This window comes from Canis lupus, chromosome 4, assembly GCF_048164855.1.
Source record: "Canis lupus baileyi chromosome 4, mCanLup2.hap1, whole genome shotgun sequence".
Taxonomy (NCBI): domain Eukaryota; kingdom Metazoa; phylum Chordata; class Mammalia; order Carnivora; family Canidae; genus Canis; species Canis lupus.
The window spans coordinates 7,955,206-7,977,963 of record NC_132841.1 but is presented as its reverse complement, the minus strand read 5'-3'; the positions used below and the strand labels follow the sequence as shown (position 1 = coordinate 7,977,963).

General features: G+C 43.9%; 1 long non-coding RNA gene across 1 annotated transcript; it reads right to left on the bottom strand.

Annotated features, from left to right (window-relative positions):
- Positions 1-1,463: 1,463 nt before the first annotated feature.
- Positions 1,464-15,921, bottom strand: LOC140631466 (uncharacterized). The gene is made up of 3 exons (XR_012029016.1): positions 15,755-15,921; positions 14,410-14,511; positions 1,464-2,837 (listed from the first exon to the last, which is right to left on the bottom strand). It is a non-coding gene; the product is annotated as an uncharacterized lncRNA (long non-coding RNA).
- Positions 15,922-22,758: the final 6,837 nt, after the last annotated feature.

Sequence of the window (22,758 nt, the reverse complement as noted above, 5' to 3'; positions counted from 1 at the left end):
TGCGCGGTTCCCAGGCCCCGCGGCGCGCGAGAGCTCCGCGTCCCGAAGGCGTCCGGGCGCCCTTCCCCGGGGGGGCTGCGGGGCGCGGGGTGCGGGGCGCGGCGCCTGGCGACCTCGCGGCAGGTGCGTCCTACCTGGCCCCGCGCTCCGGGAGGCCCGGCGCCGCCCTCCGCGGACTCGTCCTCCCCCTCCGGCCGCAAGAAGTTAAAACCCGGAGTCGGGCTCCGAGCGGCCCCGTCGCGCCGTCGCGACCCTGCCGGGCCCGCAGTCTCCGGAGCCGGAGAGACGCGGCCGCCGGCACTCGAGGCCCCGCGCAGCCCAAGCCTGAGCGCCGCGGGCCGGGGACCCGCCGCAGCCGCGGGCGCCGCGTTCGGAGGACGGCCGGCCCGGGAGGGCGCCCGGGTGACCCCGCAGAGCCCCTGCCCCCGGGGCTGCGGCGGGAGGTGGCGCGGAGACCGACGGAGCGCCAGGACGAGGTCAGGTGGACCAGGTGGGCGCCAGCGCGCCGGCGTCCTGCGGAGGCGAAAACTTCCTGAGTCCGGGCGTGGGGAGCCTGGAGAGGCGAGAAGTCCGGGCGCCCGGCTCAGCCCCAGCCGCAGCCCCAGCCCCAGCCCCAGCCGCAGCCGCAGCCCCAGCCCCAGCCCCAGCCCCAGCCCCAGCCCGCCCAGCCGACCCCAGGCACTCCTCAACCTCGAGCGGGAAGGCTTTGGACCTTTATCTCAAGGAGGAGGAAATGAGCTTTTTATATCCATCTTTTCTACTTCCTAGGAAATGTTGGCCACCGACGAGGAAGCACTACCCGAAACTATTAATATAAATTGTTCGACATTTGAATGGGTTGCTGAAAAATTCAAGGAACTCTTTTTTTAAAAAAAATGATTTTATTTATTTATTCATGAAAGACAGAGAGAGAGAGAGGCAGAGACACAGGCAGAGGGAGAAGCAGGCCCAGGATCACGCCCTGGGCCAAAGGCAGGCGCTAAACCGCTAAGCCACCCAGGGATCCCCGAGGAACTCTTTTTTTTTTTTTAAGAGAAGACTTGTTAAGCTACGGTGGGATTGGCTATGCTTAACCGGTCCGGTGGGAGTCACCCCGTATAAGCAGGAGTGGACCGGTTTAGGTAGTGGCTAACCTACCTTCCAGCCCCACCATAGCATTTCCGGAGCTGGCTTTACCCCAGCAGTAGAGCTGGCCTGGCAGTTTCCGGAGACTGGATCCAGGGCTTTCAGTTCCTCTTTCTAGAGGAAGAATTCTTCCTGGAGAGATAAAGAGGTCTGTACTTCCCCATTACAAACACTCCCTAGAATGTAACCCTGTGCAAAATTAGAGGCTGTTCTTCCCATGCTGTATTTCTCTGTTATCTAAAGCATGTACCCATTGTACAGTCGTTTACATCTCTTTGTGAAATATGGGTATAATACATGGGAGCGGGTATAATAAAACATGTCAGTGTTACAATGACATGAAAGAGTTTCTGAGTTCTCCGGGTTTGCAGGGCTTCCTATTATCAGCACTTACAAGATTGTCATTTATTCATTAAGCAAGCACAGTGTGGAGACCCCGTGATGTTCCAGAAAATGCTAGGAGCAGGGGATATAAAAACACATAGGACATGGGCCCTGCTCTTCCGGAGCGCACCATCTCACAGGCGTTGATCCTCACACATGGTAGATGCTCTACTAGACATACGAACAAAATCCACGGGGATTTTTGTCCCGGACAGACATTTATTTCCTGGGGGAGCCCAAAGAGGATATATTTCTCTTCCTAACGTCATCACAGTACTGCTCATGCCTCACAAGGTTGCATGGTTCATTGTCTTTCCCAGTACTCCCTAAGGGCCTTAAGGAACAGAAGAACCACGGCTCCCCCTGCATTGTGACTTGGCTCAAACTACGTGAGTCAGTGCTTGGCCCTGAGGTGGCTCCTGATGCTGCTGCAGCTGCAATTGCCCGTTGTCTAGTAGATGAGGAGGAACTTTGATGTGTTCCTCAATGTCCAGTATGTGACAATATTATAAGGAAATCTGCTTAGAAGCTCAATGATGATGTCAGCCACAATTCCCTTCATCTCCCACTTTACCATCCCTCTCCTGGTGTTTTGTGAACTGAAACACCAGAGGCCCTTTTGGGCACTATCGAAGTTGGTGGCATTTTTCTAAGTACTCCTAAGGGACAGCACACAGTAGTCAGCTGTCTGCATTAATGAAAGCCCTAGAGAGTTTCTGATTTCCCAGAACCCCAGGTCACATGCAGCCCTCCCTTGTCACAATGTCTCTGTCTTTAGGAGACATATCCTGAGCTCCTTTGCCATGTCTGGCCTATGCTGGACAGTGGCGACGGGGCCCAGGGCCAGCCCCACAAGGTGTCCACCTTGCAGCACACTGTGAGATCTTTAAGGGACAGAGCTTAGGAATGAGCTTTGCATCTTCTTCCCCTAAAACAGACTCTAGAAATACTATTAGATGGAATGCTTGCATCCTTCCTCACTGGTTTTAACATCAGCCCTCTTATTTCACACCATTTTGAGGAAGGGAAGGGCAGAAGCCGAAATTACCTCCCTGTTAAGATATCAGTGCAACATTTTGGCCTTAGAATATCTTACTGGGGAAAAAAAATATCTTTTTCTATTCAAGCTATACATTTTGCTGAAGTTCTAGAGAAAAATATCAACTATGAAGGGTGACACTGTATTTGCCCAAAAGCTAGAAGGAAGGGTCATGTGTTTATCTTGTCACTGTCACCTTCCCTCAGGTCCAGTCTTCCTCGTACCTTATTCACTTTCGGCCTCTCAAGTCTGTTTGCTCCTGTGAATTTCATTGCACTCTGAGGGGTTCCTAAAGAAACAAACGCAAGGGATTAATCCTCTTGACAATTATGAATCAGCACATCCACTCCTTCTGAAATAATTTCAACATCAGTCTCAACTGTGTTTCTCTGCATGGTGTAAAAAGGCACAGAGTTCAAAGGCATACCAGCTGTCTACGCCGTTCCAAGATTTTGAGCTTATTGGCTGACCTTGGCTAGTAGTTGTATCTATTTACCTTTGAACTTAGGAAAACAGGAGTTTTTATTTTCTTAACACACTACAGGAAGTTTCTACCGACAAACCATTTGTATGCACTGTAATAAGCCCAAACGGCTCTCTAAGCTAATAAGGTTTTAGATTCCCACCCTCATTTCCTCTTCCCCTTTTCTACTATCAACCCTCTTTTAAAAAGTATTTCTTTTAAGTCAAATGAATATTCATAAGTTGCAACAAATGTGTATTGATTTCATACTACCTTCAGGGCATTTCGTTAGATTCGGAGCACCCAAAGGGCTGAACCCCAGTGTCTGTGAATTTCATGATAAGGAGCAGGTGCTCAGGACCACTGATGAGTGGTGCCCACAGGGAGACCAGGAGCTCCAAGCGCCTGCAGGCAAAGCTTGAGCCAAGGGGGGAAAGGTTCATCAAAGATATCAAACCTGCCGAGCAAGGAGGAAAGAAGGGAACAGGACCAGTAAAGACACAGGAACCAACAGTGCGAGGCATGTTTGGGAAACAGCTGTGCCCTTTGGCTGTGCACAGGCTTACTCACTTATGTAACATACACTTATCCAGTGCTTTGTCCCTGCTAGGTTCCGTTTTCTTCTTAGAAGGGAAATCATCCCAAGCAGACAAGCATATAGGCACTGCTTCACCTTCCTTTCAAAATGGCAATCACTCACCACAGAAATTTGTTAGGCTATGGTCTTATAAAGTAAAATAAGAAGGGCCAACTTCTGTGGCAATTCACAAAACATGGTGAAGCTCCAGCTCAGAAAGCTGGGCTACTGGCTCTGGTTGTGAGTATTCCAATAGTTCTGATAAAAAGAAAGCACCTATTCCTCTTCAAGTGGAACTCAAGAGAATAATATGAGTTATTAAATAATGTGCTATATATTACACATTACCCATAGGAGCTAGAGAAGAAAACTACTCTAATAAAAAAAAAAAGCAAAAATTCTGCAAGTATATCTGGAATTCTACTGTGTGCTCAGTTCTGCCCTGGGGAATGTAGAAGAGTACCACATACAAGTAACCAGATCATCCTCAAAAGTGTATAATACAGCTAAGCTGGGATTTTTACATAGGAAAATTCTAATAACAGTGCAACATCAATACATTAAATGTTGCATGTTGCATAGATATGGGCTTGAGGATTTGAAGAAGCAGTATGCAAAGAGGGGTCAAAGATCAGTGACAGAAATCTTTCGGAATGGAAGGGTTTCCTGTTTTCTTAACATCTGCTTCACAAATAAGAAATCCTATGTGTTGATCTTCGCTGTAATCTTCGCAATCCAATGTTTGCACAAGACTCTTCCAAGACACATGGATTCTCTCTTTTCTGATGATCCAAGTTCATGCCCACAGCTACTCACATTGTCTTCCCTTTACCTTCCTCATCCCGGACGCACAGCTAAGCAACGTGTACAAATGTTATCACTCTGACAGCGGTCTTCTGCCCTCTTACCTCACTTCAAAAAGAAAGAAAAGAAAAGAAAAGAAAAGAAAAGAAAAGAAAAGAAAAGAAAAGAAAAGAAAAGAAAAGAAAAGAAAAGAAAAGAAAGAAGGAAGGAAGGAAGGAAGGAAGGAAGGAAGGAAGGAAGGAAGGAAGGAAAGAAAGAAAGAAAGGAGGAAAGGAGGAAAGGAGGAAGGGAAGAAAGGGAAGAAAGGGAAGAAAGGGAAGAAAGGGAAGAAAGGGAAGAAAGGAAGAAAAGAAAGAAAGAAAGAAAGAAAGAAAGAAAGAAAGAAAGAAAGAAAGAAAGAAAGAAAAGGAAAAGCTAAAGGCCTCAACTACAAATAATTTAAAAGCATCTTCCACCTCTGCTTTTGCTTTGGTGGAAGCCCAGATAGTAGATATTTTAGGAGCCCACACACTTTGGCATCAGACAACCCTGGCTCTGAATCTGGTTTGAAAGCTTCTTGGATACAAGACTATAGACAAGTGACATCTCAAAGTTCCATTTTCCTTGTAAGAAAATGAACGTAACCATACATCAGAGGGTGGTGGTGATGATCCCATGCGATTTGGGGTATAAAGTGCTTAGCACGGTGGCTAGCACACAATGAGTGCTGAAAATACACACTGCACCACCAATGTTTACCATCTCCTCGTACCTGTTCAAGGGAGGGATTGGCCTTTTATTTCCACCTCCTCACACAGAACCTGCCACAGGGGAGGGATTTGGTAAATAATCCTCCAAATTTCATTCCTACTTGGGGCTTACAGTATTCATTAACCAGTGTTTTGGAGTCTACTTTGTAGAAACCATCAAGCAATAACAATACCAACAGGGGCACTTGGGTGGCTCAGCAGTTGAGCGTCTGCCTTTGGCCCAGGTCCTGGGATCGAGTCCTGCATCAGACTCCCTGCAGGGGGCCTGCTTCTCCCTCTGCCTGTGTCTCCCCCCCCCCCCCCCGTCTTTCATGAATAAATAAATAAAATCTTAAAAAGTATATACTAACAATAACAGTTGATCTGTGAGCAGCTGCTCTTCTCTACCACTAGATGGCGTCTATCAATAATAACACTAAAAAGCACCACACATAGTGAGGTAATAATTCTAAAGAAATTAATACAGAAAAGGCATATGTATCTGTGTGTATACATATTCAGATATATATATATTTACCTTTTTCATATGATTTCTCCTTAATACTGGCTATGAATCTAAAGCTGTCTACAGTTTGGCAAACCCTTGCTTTCCTAATTTTAACAGACTCCCAGAATAACATTTGCAGTTGTTATTTTACATATGACTTCTCTTTAATATCAGTTATGAATCCAAAGCTGTCTACAGCTTGGCAAACTCTTGCTCTCCTAATTTTAACAGTCTCCTGTAACTACATTTTTAGTTGTTAATTAAACTCGAAGCAGCACCAACAGGCAAGAAGCTTCACTGTAGTTGGTGACTTTTCTCCACGTCTTTCGGCAAGGTTGATGGAAAAAAAAGAGAAGGTGAAAGCAATAGGGAGAGAAGGAAGGGACAGACAGGCCGTTCTGCTGGCCTTTGTCATTCATTCAGTCGGCCCTGGGGGGCTGGGGACCCCAATCACCAGCACCATGCAAGACACTGAGCCTACAGTGATGAAGAGGATTTACTTTGAGGATGTGCTGCTAACCCATATGGAAAAACGTTCAGACTATCAGAGATAAATGTATATAGGATGGTACTTCAGTCATCAGAGGGAATGGATGTTTCTTAGAAATTGTTAAGACATATAAGGGACAAATAGGCTTCAAGAATGTCCGATCAAGACTAGAGGGTTTCTGCTTTCCAGTGTCAAGGTGGATTTACAAGACCATGTTTCCTTGTGCTGACATTTGGTTGTCTGTGTCACTAGGTAAGAAGAGCTGGACTTTAGGGGCACCTGGGTGGCTCAGTCGGTTAGGGGATCTGACTTCCGCTCAGGTCATGATCTGAGGGTCCTGGGATCAAGCCCGGTGCCATGCTCCCTGCTCAGCAAAGAGTCTGCTTCTCCCTCTCCCTCTGCTCCTGCTTACGATCTCTCTTGTGGACTCTCTCAAATAAATAAATAAAGTCTTAAAGAAAAAAAAAAAGGAGAGCTGCACTTGAGCATGCTTGGGGAGAGATCTAAAGGAGGGGGAAGGGAGGGAGAGAGTGAAGGGTGAGGAGGCAATCAGACAGAAATACGAGAAGAGTGGTCGAGGAGGAGCAATGTGAATTCTTCCCGCAAAATCTGAACATTCAGTCTTTGATATGGACAGACTAAGCCCATATTTTAAGATTAGAAGGTTAGTAAGGAGAAAAAGACCATAAAATAAGATCAAAACACCTTTGGACTCCTAATTCCGTTGTTTCTGGAAATTGTAAAATCAGGTGTGGAGGTTGTAAAGATGAACTCTGAGCCCTATGACCTGATACTTCCTTATTCTAGAAATTCAGAAAGCCTGTGATAGGCACCATTTTAATCGACCTACAAAAAAAGCCTCCCTCAGGGGTGCCTGGGTGGCTCAGTGGGGTGAGTCTCTTGGTTTCAGCTCAAGTCATGATCTCAGGGTCATGGGTTCCAGCCCCGAGTGATCTCTGTGCTCAGTGTGGAGTCTGCTTGAGATTCTCTTGCTCTCTCTCCCCCTCTACCCCTCCTCTTCCTTGTGCACTCTTTCTCTAAAATAAATAATTAAAATCTTTTTTTTAAAAAGACTCCATCAGTATTTCGCAATATTATTTACATCTCAACAGGTGGCAAACCAAATTTTCTGCAAAGGCTTGCTTCTCTTGCCAACTCTGACATTGTGACAATGCTGCTGTCATCTGCTAAATACAAGGTCCAATAGGACCTCCTTGGATTCTTCTCTTTCTCTACCTTCTGTGATCCAACGTGAAACTACTTAAGTTTTCCCCAGCAGTCTCTCACACCAGCCTCCTTCCCCTCCTGGCTCATGCATCCTCCACAGATTCTTTTCTCCTCAAGAGTGGACAGCTCTCAGGATGCCTGGGTTGCTCAGGGTGTGATACCGGGGTCTTGGGATCAAGTTCCACATCAGGCTCCCTGTAGGGAGCCTACTACTTCTCCCTCTGCCTGTCTCTTTGTCTCTCATGAATAAATAAATAAAATCTCAAAAAAACAACAGTGGACAGCTCTCTTAAATGAGCTCTGTTTTCTGCCTCTCAACCTCCAAACCACTGGCTATACACTACTTCAAGGGCATTGACTTCTATCTCAAAATCCCTCCTGAGCTTCCTGGTGCCTCCTGGACAATGTCCAAATTCTCCTCACCTAACATTTGGACCTTCCACAGTCTGGCTCCAACATGGGCTTCATGGATCTCTAGAGAATATCTGGCCCCACGGACCACTGCTCCTTCCTGGAACACTCACTTCCCTTTGCCCCATGTGTGACCTCCTCTGGGATTCCCTCTAACCTCCCTGCCCACTCTCACTTCCTCTGAAGCTCTTTTCCTTCTCTATCATCTTCACATTTGATGCCCTCATGATTACCTCCTATTCTTCTCTCCCTGGAAAATCTCATTCTTCCCAGTGTTTACACTTATTATTCTCATGTTGTTCACCCCTGAACCTATCTAGGCAGCTCTGGCAGATATATTGAACTCTTAGGCACGTGCGCGCGCGCGCACACACACACACACACACCCCTATACTCAATATACCTCAGTTACAACATATCCCCAAACTTGACCATCGTGTGACCTCCCAAACTCTTTTCCCTATAATCCCCATTTCAGTATTGGCATCACCACCCAATTATTGTCATGTCTTTAAGAAGACACGACAAAGAGAAACCAAGGGCTCCTCCTCAACCTCTCCTTCTCTCTCATGCACTCATCCAAGCATTGACCCAGATTTGCTTGACCTCTCTCTCTTAAGGATCACTTGCCTGTGGCTGCTTCTCCCCATCCTTCCTGCACCATCGCATTTGGCCAAAACAAATGGAACACCTCCTACGCAACCTGTCTTCTGTTTCCTATCCAGTTCTACTCTAATCCATCTGCTCCCCGCAGCCTTTCATACACATAATCAGACAACCCCCCTCTTGCTTCAAAACCTTCAGAGGCTTCCCAGTGCTCCCAAGGTTAAACTGCTACTGCCCTCTCCAACCCCCAGCCATCCGAACACCATTTATTTGGTTCTGTCCTCCCACTTCAACTCTGAGCCTCCGCACAGACTTTCTACCCCTGCTTTGGTCCAGCGAACTCCTTACTCATCCTTCGGTCTCAAGGAGCGCTCTCTCAGAAATGGTCTTCCATCCCTGCACTAGTTTAGGGCATACATACATCTTCCTGTGGCACCGGAAGCATCACCTACTTCCTTCTCCTTTCCCGTGCATGCAACCTCCATCTTTCCTACCAGAACAGACACTTTGTGAAGACAGAGAGTGTACAGCAGCCTTGACTGTCTCCTGCACAGAGCCCGATCTGCACCTGAATCCCTAATAGCAGTTGCTAAAGATCCCAACCTTACCCCAAACAGGCCTCTGCTGGTGGGTCTTGGAGAGGGAGAGATGGGCTCAAGTGATGGTTTTTTGTCTCCGCAAGTGATCAAATGTGCCTACAGGGAACCAATTCATCCCAAAGAAAAGGACACATCTGTCCACTTGTGGAAACTTGGAGTTGGAGCAGAGGGCTGAATCTCATGACAAAATGATGTCTATTACGCATATCAATTCATCTTGAACCCAACCCACCCAAGTTGATGGGTTCCCATCAGTATTATAGGAAGACTGATGGCTATCCTTGAAAATTATCAGTTGAAATCCAGTGCAGCAACAGGACACAAGCAAGTTGCATTTGTTTTCTTCTATTACACTGTGACTCAGCAAAGTGAGAGTGGCCCCGGATTCAAACAGCAGTGGCACATTGGGAGGAGTGTCCTGCAGGAGGCTGCAGAAGCAGAAGCAGGGCCTGTCAGGGGACTAGAGCAGGGGACTAGGGGATTAAAGAGGATCAAAGAGGTGGCGGTGTCCAGCAGGTGTGGTTTTGCTCAAGCTGGTAAAAGAACTGGCAGCCCTTAACAGCTGCAGTGACCCAGGAGCACCCAGTGGATGTCACAGAGCTACCAGTAGAAGCAGTCATGTGCACTTGAGACTCATCTCCCGAAAATGCCCAGAAATGTGTGAGCCAGACAATGATTTTGTAGAGAAGAGGCATTCTATATTAGCAGACAGATGGGAGAGCCAACAAAGACCAATGATTACTCTGAACATGGCCACTGCTGGACCCAAAGCTTGTCTAGGGAATTTCTGGTCACATCCAAATTGAGTGTATGTGTCACTGGATTTTATAGATATTATCTCCAACTCTTCACTATTATTGTAATAGGTACAATCTATGTCTTGTCTCCCTAACCACATTTGATAAGTGATGGAGATAAATCTGTCTGAGCAACTTGGCCACTGTTCAAGGACATTTGAGGAATGCTATGAGCGTATGGTATTATTTAGAGAGTACAGCGCAGGGGGAGGCAGGACTCATAAGTTTTTACCCCTCTGGGGGTGTAAAACCTGAAAAATGCAAGTGGACTTTTTGTCTCTTGAGTGCACAGGGCCAGAACTCTATTTTCCTCTTGATCTTACTATATTTTAAACATGGTCATTTCTCCATTATGTGGATGCTCCCCATTATCTACCCACTTATTTCCCACAGGAAATTAAAGAAGAAGGGTGTGAAGAATGGGTGTTGAAGGTATATGTGGGCAAGTAACTATGATAAAGTGATCTGTCCAACTACATTCTAATAATGAAAAGCAATTGCTGTAGAGTCACCTATTACATTCATTACCCACACCTCATCTCTGTGCAATAGCACGAGTCATCAATAATAGGGTATGATTGTTTCTTCCCAAAAGACAAGTTGTATGAAATAAAACACAAAGCAACATAGTCTCAGGCAAGAGTTTTATGTTAGTGTGCTGTTCAAGACTGTTTCTGATTGCCTAGTAATGACCCACCAAGGACCAGCTCTGGTAGCCAGTGTTTTGCAGGAGGGGAAGAGAAGTGATACCTCATGTCCAGGCACCATACAACATCCAATGGCCAGGATAAGTAGTCAAGTGCCCAAAATACTCAGTCTGATCATTGACTACCATGCTTTCCATTGACCCATCGACTATTACTCAGCATACTCCCTGAGTAAAGCCTGCCCAAAAGGAAGAAAAATTATAACTATGTCTATGCCTATCTGTATATACAAATTAGTGATGCCTTTCAACCAGGAGGATCCCATTAGTTCAAAGAATATACCACATTACATTTCATTTGCTCTTGTTCTGATCTGTTCATGCTTTCAGTGGTTTACCGGCAGGAAAGCCCTAGAGGGGATCTATCCAGACAAGATTAGACAACATACAATTATCATCTTTAGTATTCCCACTTGGAAAATTGACTGGTATTCATGTGGAACAATAAAATCAAACTTGCTGGCATTTTACTCCCAGATCATAGATATAAAGAGAGGATCTGGTAAGGGCTCAGGGGCGGTCACTGTATGGAGGGAAGTGGGGGAGAAGACACCAAAGAGGAAAGTGTATCTGTATCCATTTTAAACATATAGTTTAAGCACTGAGCTCATTCATTCCAGATATTCTGTAAAGTGATTATCAATAATCTTGGTTTCCTACATGCTCTTTGGAGATCAGAGAAACTCTCAAGCATTGTGACTCAACAAACATGAATACATTGAACTCTTTTTTTTTTTTTAAACATTGAACTCTTACTGTACGCTGGACACCCTCCTGGGGGGTGGGGGGCAATTCCAAAGGTCCATCTCATAGATGAAACTGGTTCATATCTAGTACGTGACTGTAAAACACCAAAAGAGTCTAGAGCAGGGGACAAGGATGTAAAACAACTCTAGGATAAATTCTTACTTATCCATTATCCCTGTTTACCTCCCCATCCATGCTTTTATCCATCAAATATATTTTGGGTGCTATGGTATGCGTGGTTGTTAAAACAAATCAATGCCCAGTCATTAATGGAAGACAACATAAGTAGGTGAAGAATTCTTAAGAAAAATAATAGGATTGGGCACCTGAGTGGCTCAGTTGGTTAAGTGTCAACTATTGGCTTGGGCTCAGGTCATGATCTCAGGGTCGTGAGATTGAGCACTACGTTGGTGTCCTTGCTCAGTGCAGAGTCTGCTTGTTCCTCTCCCTCTACTCCTCTTCCTGCTCTCTCTCTCTCTCTCAAATAAATAAATCTCTAAAAAAATTAACAGGATAGTCACTAAGACTTGAATCCACTCCAAAAGTCCGGGGGATTGTAATGCTACAGTGAAACCCAAAGAATGCCACAGATTAACTCGGTGGGGAAGCAGCCTGTTTTGGATTAAGATACCTTCCCCAATTCTCTTTCAGCTGCCATTTTTCTCTGATTTTCACCTTTCGTCACCTGTTTTCTGCCAACCTCTGATAAAGGCACAATTTCCCTGGGTTTTAATGTTTCCATTGGCCTCACCTCAAGGTTATAGCATGTCAAGGTTATTTTTGAGCCAAATCTAGTGAAATATTTTAGAGATAATGGAATAGTTTACAGCGGATTAGTTTAGAGATAATGTAAAAAGGATTCTTTCACTCTTTAAGATGACATCTCCTGAGCCTAAATTGACATTTACTAACCAAAGATTTTAGACTGCTTTTTCTTTTTACCTTAAATTGTTGTTTTTCAAATGTGACATCTTTTTCTTTGTTTTATCTTTATCACTGCACGCATTTTTACATTGTGACTGCAAAGGTAAGTGAGAAAACTCAAGTTTCATTGACAGATGAAAGAAATGTCAATGTTAAAGCCTTTGAGTACTATCTAAGCCTATCTATGTGGCATGAGCATAAATTTCAATCCTTCTTAAATTCTTAAATACCATCTGATCCACTCCTTGATTTCAATCGAAACAAGTATTTATAATGTATTTATTTAAGAAAACAACCTTAGCATAACCTCTTGCTCTTGAAATTTTGAGTTAGCATTTGTACTAACAGAGTTACTGAACTTTACAGGGAAATTCTATTTTAGCTTGAGAGAACAGAGATTTTATTTTTACTATTGTGTGCAGGTTCTACTACTGTATACCTACAGAATGTAAACCTGCTTTTCCACCCTCCTTCAGAACATAAAACTTGGCTAACCAAAACTGGTTCTTTCCAAAGGAAACAAGACATATCAAGACATGATACTTTATTACTCTTTGTAGCTGCTGTGAAAAAAAAGTTAATCCCATTTGTAAATAGGAAAATAGATAAGGTTAATTACAAGGACAATAAAGCATGAAGGAAAGAGACTACATACTGGCTTCTTGCTTGGGAATAGTCTGGACACAGAGAATATGGCAATATTATTCATCTTTGTTGCAACCTTGTGATTCACCTCTGACCGTTTTCATTCCCATGATTATTGCTCTGCATGTTTCTCATTCAGGTAAGACAGGTCCAACTACCAAAAAGCTGACAACTGAGACTCCCCTCTGTGGAGGCCTGAATTTGTCTTTAAGGGAAGATAAAGCCATTAAGTCAATCTTACAGGTAACCACCGTATTTACTAGACAATGCAATTACTTCTCCCATTGACCAGGAAGTCAGGGTGGTCCGAAGTCTAGCCTAGCTGTGCCACAGACTAGCTATGGGATTAGGGACTTCACTCAATCACTAAGCACCTGATTTGTTTGGCTGCCAAGTATGGACAGGGAATTAATCATCTCTAAGACTCTCCTGGCTCTTATCTTGTAGGAGTCTGCAATGAAGAGATGGACGGATACAATTGTTCAAAGTTAGCAGATGCCAGCTACTCTGAGAACTCCCTGCTCAATTATGGAAGAGGAATATATCTTATTCCTCAACACAATATTACTTTCTACATGCAATTGGTTGTGCCTCTGCATTTGTTGTGAGGAAAGCAGATGGAAGGCAAGAGTTTTTTCCTAAAAACCAATGACTTGGAAGAGTTGAGTTTGTCTCCTTGAGACTGGCTGTTGGTCTAATGGAGTAGAAACTATCTGAGTAGTGTTGTCATAGATCACAGAGTCGGACAGTAGGAAGGGCAACAACCTAGGTTTTCTGGTCTCTCCTGCTACAATCCAAGACTGACAAGATCTTTCGTTGTTGCTGTTACCTTGTTGTCAGGGCTTTTTGGTTTTGGTTCTTTAAACTATCATTTTCCTTAAAGAATGTTAGTGTGGTGATCATGAGTCTTTTCATTATTTTTGCATTAGTATTGATCTGTGTCAATCTCCCACTGACCTGTGCCCAAGCAGGAATCTCTTCCTTAAAGGGATTGCACTCTGAGCAGCTACAGCTTCTCCCTGCCTTGTCCATCACGAAAGAAATGATTGTCACACAGAAATCTCTTTTATAGTGACTCCTACTTTTCTCCAGGGAGGAGGGCTGACTTTCACTCTTCTTTTATTAGTTACCAGCCACTCCCTAAAGGAAAGAGACTTTAACTAAGAATAAGACTTGGTATAGGACAAGTTAAAAAAAGATTTATGGGCCTGTTTTCTCTGAGCGAATGCCTAAGAGTTCGGTCATCCAAGGAAAACAATTATATGAGTTCATTCACCACAACGAAGGCTAATCCAATTGATCTTTATGTTGCTACATGCTTCTTTTTCAGACCACCTCAAATGAAAATATAAGTTGAAAACCTTGGTGATAAGAGGAAAATAAAAACGATCAAAAGCTTTTGGCAAAGGTCAGCAAAATATTTATTCTAGATCGTTTTTACCTAATTGAAGTTCTGTTTTAATTGGACTAAAGGGATGTATGGAGACCTTTAATGGTTTCGTTATCCACTGTGTTTGTATTAGGGGGCAGACCCAGGTTTATGGGAAATAAAGCTTAAATAAACCTGAGTGTTCTCTTTGAGAAAAATATTGCAAAACTACAAATAAAAAGTTAGGTATGAAAGTGTACCTTGCTTTGCTGCCACTACCTGCAGACTTCTGTGGCTGGATGCCTTAGGATAGACTCCTGCTGGGACACGACCCCAGCCCTGGACTTTCAAGCTTCTGATTTCTATGGAAAGAAAAAAGGCCTCGTGGGCACACACACAAAAAGACACCTTACCAAATGGATGAACTCTAACCTTTTCAGTCAGGATTCACCTTGAAAAACAAAAACTCTTCAAGAAGGGATGTTACACAAGTGATAAGGGATCTGGATACTTGAACAGAGGGTAGTGAGGCCATGTGGCAATTAGCAAGAGCCAACAGCCACTTCCACCCTAGGGCTGAGTGACAATGGGTAAGGCCACCCCAGCCAGGCCCAGTCTGATCTGCAGATAACAGACAGAGTAACTAGAGCCTCAGGGATTAGCTACCTAGGCCTGCATAACAAATCACTGCAAACATTGCAGCTTGAGACAATATGCATTATCTTGCAGTTTCTGGACATGGAGTCCAGGCACAGCAGAGAGAGGTTGTGTCTCTCAAGACTGTAATCCAGCTGTTCGCCAGGGGTGTGCAGTCATCTGCAGGCTGTAGTTATGTGATTGCTGGCAGGACTCCATCCTCATAGCTGTTGGCCAGGCATCTCTGTCAATTTCTTGCCACCCACGGCAGCTCGCAACATGGCAGCTGACGTCATCAGAGCAAACAGGTCAGTGAACAAGAGCATGAGCAAGGCAGAAGCCACAGTCTGTTTTTTTTTCTTTTTTTTAAAGCTAATTATGGAAGTGATATCCTGTCATTTTTGCCATGTCCTATTCATCAGAATACATCCAGCTCACATCCAGGGGACAGGACAGAACAAGAGCGTGGATGCTAGGAAGGTGGGGTCTTTGGTGGCCACTGCAGATGCGACCTCCTGCACAGGGAGACATCGGTGTTGCAAACACAGTAGAGGAGGTAGTGAGGAGGGAGGAAGTATTACCCTGGCTTCTCCTTCTCCCTCACCCTCTAATCTTCTACTAGGGCCTCCACTGGCAGGAGAGTCTTGGCCATGCAGTTCTGTGGGCTACAGCAGAGCAGGGCAAGGGCAGAGACGGCTCTGAGAGCCAAAGGGTGACTGACTGGCCTGGTATCCTTTTAGATTTTCTGCCATAACAAGGCAAACAACTCAAGGGAATTTCATCTAAAGAGAACTATTTAATAGTAATTATGCCTCTTTCCGGAACCAAAAGGTATTATTTTTGCTCTTTTGTGAGGTGGGCCTACACTATATTCCAACATTCCTACTCCCCAAAGAGCCCCCAATGCACATCCTAGTTGCCTCCACAGCTATGACCCAGAGAGGCTACCTTTTCCCAAATAAGGCCTACCTGTGATTCTTGTAAACTGTGCTTGATCATCAAGACAAGTCTTGGGAGACCTGGTTAAACCTCACAGAGGATTGTGACTTCTCTTACTTGAAAACTTCAGCATGATTTTTGCAATAAAACAATGCTCTGATTTTGATTTATTCCTCTTCTCTGTAAGTGACCACATGCAATCTCTAGAGCACAACAACAAAAGTAACAATAATCAGTGACCAACTGATGTCATAGGATACCTTCTAGCAGGTGGTATTTTTCAAAGATGGCTGTAGAAACATCTCTCATCTCATAAGCTGTAGGACCTTGCTAATGTCTATTAAGAGATGGTGTTTATGTCCACTCCCCTTGAACCTGGGCCAGTGTTCATGACTGCCTCCACCGACAGAGTACGGTGGAAGTGATCCTCTGTGACATCTCAGGCTAGATCATAACAATGCCGCAAACTGTCACCTTGTTCTCTTGCTAAACTCAATCTGGCAATCTCAGTTCCATTCCGTGAGGAAGCCCAGGCAGCTACAGAACCCCACGTGGAGGGATACAGAGGCCTCTGGCACCAAACCGCTCAATTTTGTCCAGTCAACAGCCTAGATCATCAAGCTATGTGAGTGAACCATCTTGAAATGTATTCCTCAGCTTCCTGTTCTTTAGCTTCTCCAGCTGACACCACTTGGAACAGAGACAAACCATCCCCATTGAGCCTTGGCCAAATTATAGGTTTGTGAGCAGAATAAATGGTTGCTGTAGTTCTTTAAGCCACAATGCTTTGAGGTGGTTTGTGACACAGCCGTAGAAAGCTGGAACCTACTCTTTGGGGATTCCCTAAAAAGTAGAGGCCAAGTATGTCACTTATGAATAAGTCTGGCTAGAAGTAACAGAAAACCTGACTTCGAGGTTTACTCACAGAGCAGGAAAACTGGAGGGAACAGGCCACTGGCATTGGTTTGGAGGCTCAGCTCTCTCAGCCATGGCCTCTGAAATGCTCTTTTCTTTTTATCATTTTTGTTGCCTGAGTATAACAGGATGGCTGTCCTGGCTCAAGGCACAGAGTCTGTGTGCAAAGTGGGATGAGGACGAAAGGCAAAGAGGCCAACTCAGATCTATTTGCTTCTTTTAGCCTCTCCTCATACTTTCCTAGTCAATGGATCCCAAGCTCACCTCCCACTAGAAGAGAGGCAGGAAGAAGGCCTTTACACACCTTGCAGTGAGGGGTGACAAAGAAGGGGACTGGGTGGGGCTCCCAAGGCAGCCAAACAAAACATTTGTCACAGGACTTTGCAAGGGGTCCCTGAGTGAGATGAAGAGCCTTCAAGTGAGCAGCAAGAAGTTTCCAGAAACAAAAACTAAAAGAAATGAGTAGGAGTCAAGTCAGTTTTACCAATCAAGGAAAAAAGAAAAAAATATTTAGATTTTATTGTCACCTATTTAATATTCTAAAGGTTGGCAAAACTCCATATCCATATGACTAATTTGGGTATTTCCTCCAATTCTCGAGACATTTCTGGTATATATTTCCCAAATTCCTCTCTTCCCAGCTTCTGTCTGAATTCCAGTTCCACACAGGCCACCATCTCAAGCTGGATGGCCTCCCACTGCTCCCCCACCAATCCTATCCCCACCCCCTTATTCGGTCCCCCTGTCACCTCTCTTATTAATGACTAAAGTTCAGTCAACTTTTACATTTCTCTCTCCTCCATCCACAAATTCTCTTCTCCTGTCATGAGCCACTTCTGCTTTTTTCCTTCTCTCTGTCACCAACCTGATTTCGTCCTACTAACTTTCTCTAGAAACAGGGCAATAAACTCTTACTGGCTTTTTTCATCTCCACTTTCTTGTCTTTCTAATCCATCCTGTATTCAGCTGGGATATTAGGAATGACTTTTATATGGTTTGATATAGTTTTGTAATTTCCTAGGAAGATTCTGTGGGCTATGTGTGTGGTTTCTCCGACAATATTGCCTGCCCTTTTGTAAATAAACACATCACTTACTCATCAATGGGTCTTGGACCAGGGCCTAAGGGTAGAACAGGGGGCTCAGCTTTAATATCTCAAAAACAGAGGATGCAGAGAGGCAGAGTAAATCTTACCAATGAAATAACTCCCCAACTTCCGAGAGTGTAGGCAAGGAAATTCTATTGTAGCTAACATGTACGGACAACATGATTGTTCACATAAAAGACTGAATGCCTGTGTGCCTTTCCTTTAAATCCTCTACTATCAAGTTAGTGGGGGGGGGGGGGGGTCTTGTTCAGATGTGTGTTTCCCAGCTGAAGTGTCCAATAACCTTTAAGTCTGCTCTTGTCTATGAGAACATGGAATCCCTTGTACCCCCTTTTTGCTCCAGACTCATCAATGTGAACATGCTGGAGCAACTCAGCTTGATATACAACTTTACCAGATTAAGTCTGAGCACAGCTCTGGTCTTGTACTTCTCTGCTTCAAACCTGTAATGGCACCTCCATCTATGCTTCTCCTCCATGACGGGCGAAGGTCTGACCTTCCACACTCATCTCTCCCTGTTCTCCAGCTGTCTTCTAGTCTCCAGCATGGTGTATCCAAGCATTCCTGCCATCTACCTTTTGCTCTGGCTGCTTCCTCTGTTTGAATCATGTTCTTCCTTCTTAACAAAATCCAGTTCAAAAAAAAATGTGCAACGTCATTTATTTAAGTGATTTATAAGAGAATAAACAACTTCTTCCTCTGTATAGTATGGGTTTATCCCAATGTCTTGGACAAATTTGGTACTCAGTGAATATTTGTTGAAAAAAATAGATTGAAGATCTTTCATCTATCAGCTCTTTGACAGACAAGTTCTAATTTAGAAAACATTTTCAATTGATTGCCTGGTTAATTAATTGTCCCCTGTAGTTTGTGATGCTACCACCTGCCATTTTGTATATTAGTGTTTGTCCTGCATTGCAGTTTATAATGATCATGCTGACATAAACTACCTACTGACCCACATGGGCCATTCCTGTGTTAATTTCTCCACTCCCGCATGCATCTACACACGTGGATATATGTAGAGTAGATCTCTAAGACCTCTTCTAGTGCTTAACACCACAACAGAAGTTCAGTATGAGGGGAATTTTAAAAGGTAGGTTACATAGATGACCACAGTTCTGCTTGCTGCATACAGGATGCGAATCACTGGGCTCTTCTGAGTGCCAGTCTTGGCCCTGATCTGTTTGGTGACTGAAGCAGACTCACTAGCCAGTTACTAAGGTGGATGCACCCACGAAATTAAGTCGGCTTATTTCTCTCTGGTTTTCAGCTAGGCCAAGTGGAAGCTTAGGCTGATTTGTGGTTATTAGATATAGTAAATGCCAACATTCATTCTTTTCTGCAGTTTCTCTGCCTTATATCAGCAGCTAGCAGAAGACTCCAGTCTCTCTCTATTTCAAAGCATGACCTTCCATTTGAATATCTTTCAAAGTTCTTAAGGAATCCTCTATTTCTAAATTTGCTCGCAAACCCATGAGGTCCCCAGGCTCCATCCTGCCTCAGAACTGTGCTAACACTGCCTCACGTCGGGATGCCAGCACTGCCTTTATTCCTGTACTATCTTGGGTCCTCATAATTTGGGAAGGGCTTCCAAGCCCAGGGGAGTTAATCTTGGAACACAAAGGCCACAGGCTTCACATTAAAATGACGTAGCTACAGCTAACAAAAGACCATCCCTTACACTCCACAAATATGGTGCTCCTCCCTCAACATCAGGATACAGAGCATGTGAAAACAGAAGACAGCATAAACATTTCTGAAAACAGTATCTAATGGTAGCCTCTTGGTTAACCTTTTTCTGCCTCTATTTCTTTTCTTTTCTTTTTTAATTTTTATTTATTTATGATAGTCACACACAGGGGGTGGGGGAGAGGCAGAGACACAGGCAGAGGGAGAAGCAGGCTCCATGCACCGGGAGCCCAACGTGGGACTCGATCCTGGGTCTCCAGGATCACGCCCTGGGCCAAAGGCCAAACCGCTGGGCCACCCAGGGATCCCTCTATTTCTTTTCTGTAGCTAGAATATTCTGCAGCTGCTGCCCTGAGAGGAACGGCTGAAGATTACAAAATTGATTTTAATTGAATCATTGAATCCTTCACATTTAGTGTATATTAAATATTATTGGTACTAATCAGCTTTATAACATAGTCTTCATAAGAATTCTCTTTCCTTCATGAACGTATTTCCTGGTGCCATCCCCCTACCCCACCTTTCTTCCTATAGCTCAAGTTAATATAATTACCCTAACTCAGAAATTAAATGACATAATGTCAGAACTAACACTAGTGAAAAATCAAATAATGTTAACTTTAGAGAATTCCCAATTAATTTAAGAGTTAACATAGACATCGTTCATGCTTAGAAGACACATAAATATTTTATGTTTCCATTTTATGCCTGTTATGTTAGTATTCTTTTATTCCTTTTTTTAAAAATATTTTTATTTATTTATGATAGTCACAGAGAGAGAGAGAGAGAGAGGCAGAGACATAGGCAGAGGGAGAAGCAGGCTCCATGCACCGGGAGCCCGACGTGGGATTCGATCCCGGGTCTCCAGGATCGCGCCCTGGGCCAAAGGCAGGCGCTAAACCGCTGCGCCACCCAGGGATCCCCAGTATTCTTTTATTCCTAAGCCTATATCCTTTGATACCTCCGGCTCACTAGCACTTACTAGTGCCTAATGTCCAATAAAAACCGAGTCACAATTTGTTGAATGAAGGAAGGAGTGAATAAATAAAAGCAACAATGAAAATGTCTGTGTAGAACTTTTGTCATATGAATTCTAACCTAGGTCTCATGAAGCTTAATTTTTAAGTTCCATTAAGTTCCATTTGCTAATAATTTGAGACAATGAAAATCAGCTGCCAAAGTTTACATGGCAACATAGGAGTTACGTCCAGTACCCAGAAATATTTTAAACTCAAAATCAGAAAACATAAGCACACTCTTAAAATTCGAATGCCCCTATGATGCTCTTTGCATTTTCCATTTGAAGAGACTGAGACCCAGGGAAATTACAAATTTACTCAGAGGCACACAGTCAGGCAAGGTCATGCACCCTAGGTCTTTTTACTCCCCTGGCAGCCTTTAACCTATAAAATTTCTCTCCACCCCCAGCCCATCTGCTGATTCTGGGCATGGCATCTGTATTAGATCCAGCTTCTCAGAGCATATCAACTGTGAGCCAATTGGATATAAGTACAAAGAGAACAGAAAACTCTCTTTTCCCAGGCAGCTGGAAAGTTTCACTTGCAATTTATTTTTAGCATCTTGTGTGTGCTCAGGAGGAACCATAGTAACAAAGGCACCTGGGAGAACCTGCTGGAGATATTCGCATGGACAAGTGAATAGCCTCAGAGGGAGACTGCTCCATCTTTAGGGGGAATCAAGGACAAGCTGGACATGTCCCTGGTACTAGGAAAGCCATCACTAGAGTAGACTAACCTCAGAATCAGCAGGCCTCGCCTCTATAGAGGCTGTTAATGACTAATGAGATCATCTATGTAAAACTGTCATCTCTTCCCTTCCTTCCCTTCCTCCCCCAGCACCAATCCAGTGTGTAAACACAGCCAAGCAAGTGACTTCTGACTTAGAGGTCTGATCATGTGTGATGTTTTGTTAAGGACTTCACGAAACTTCTAAACCGCATAGCTGCAGGAGAGGAAGTGAACCATTCAAGACATCAGGCTACCATTTGTTGAATGGCTTCCAAGATGTTCATCCATCTTCACCATCCCAGCAAGGACAATATCAGAATCTCTTTTCTTTCTTCCAGGAGCAGGATATGAGGCTATGCACAGAGTGCACCTGCCCAGGAGAAGCCATGTTGCTGGAAGAAACTGTAGCACCTGATGGGAGCTAGCTTCATACACGTCTATTTTCCCATGCCAAACTCTCGCATTTACCCATGGGACAGAACCCAGAGCCAATTCAGGAAATGCTTCAGTTCTGGAATTTCTCTGTCTAGTTCTTGAATGCTGACAGAGTCAGTCTGGTGATTTACGCAAGGTCACGCTTTGTATGTATGGCCTTTTAAACTTCACACCAAAGATGTACCCCCTTGCTATTCCTTCTCCAACATTCGGTGAAATGCTGTTCTCTCCCTTACACTTGTTGGAGAAATACTCCACCAAATGAATCTAATGTACACAGTCTGCAAGATGGTTCACCCAATGAAGTGAGGTATACTTCAGCCCAGTCTTGTTCATTTAGCATTTCTCTGCCTGGGTGCCTTTTCACTATGACTTTGGAAAAGCTTGAATGTTTCTAATTACATTTGGTACCTTTCCAAAGGATATAAAGATACTTATTACATTGCATTTGTGCTTCAGTGTTATCTTGAAACGTGATAGTAACTGATAAAATGTTTTTCATGGGCATATCTTCTATAATTTTAAACACATTTTAATAAAATCCAAAGTTTCATGATGATATCACTAACCTGAGGCCCATACGCAGTCCTGTTATTCAATCATGCTCAAGGCTGAGGACAGTGTTATTCACAAAGAGGTATTTAATAAATGATAGCACAGGAAACGAAAACCATCATTCTAGTCACATGGTTGGAAAGACCTGTATCGATCTTTACTTCCCCACAAAACCACATAAATATATGATGGTGTTATTGAACCAGCTTCCTCCCAGCAAATGAACTATGGCATTGCTCAAGTGGTATTCGTATTATTAAGAAACAAAATCCTAAAAATAAAATAGGAAGACAGCTCACAGAAAAACATAAGTATCCAATAGAGATTCTATATCAGTAGGAATGATGCAAGATATAGTTTTAAGAGAGGAGCCTATTTTTAATTTAGAATATTCACAATATATGTATTAGAAAGGAAAGCTGTGGGTGGAAATTAACTCCCCTATGTATTGCAGATTGGGAAATGACCTCCGTACAATCTCTCCAAAAGTGTGATGAGACTATATTTGCAGTTGTTCTTCTCTCTCTGCCAAAACTGAAAACTTCCTCTTTAACTTATTTTTTCTCCAAAGTAGATAATAG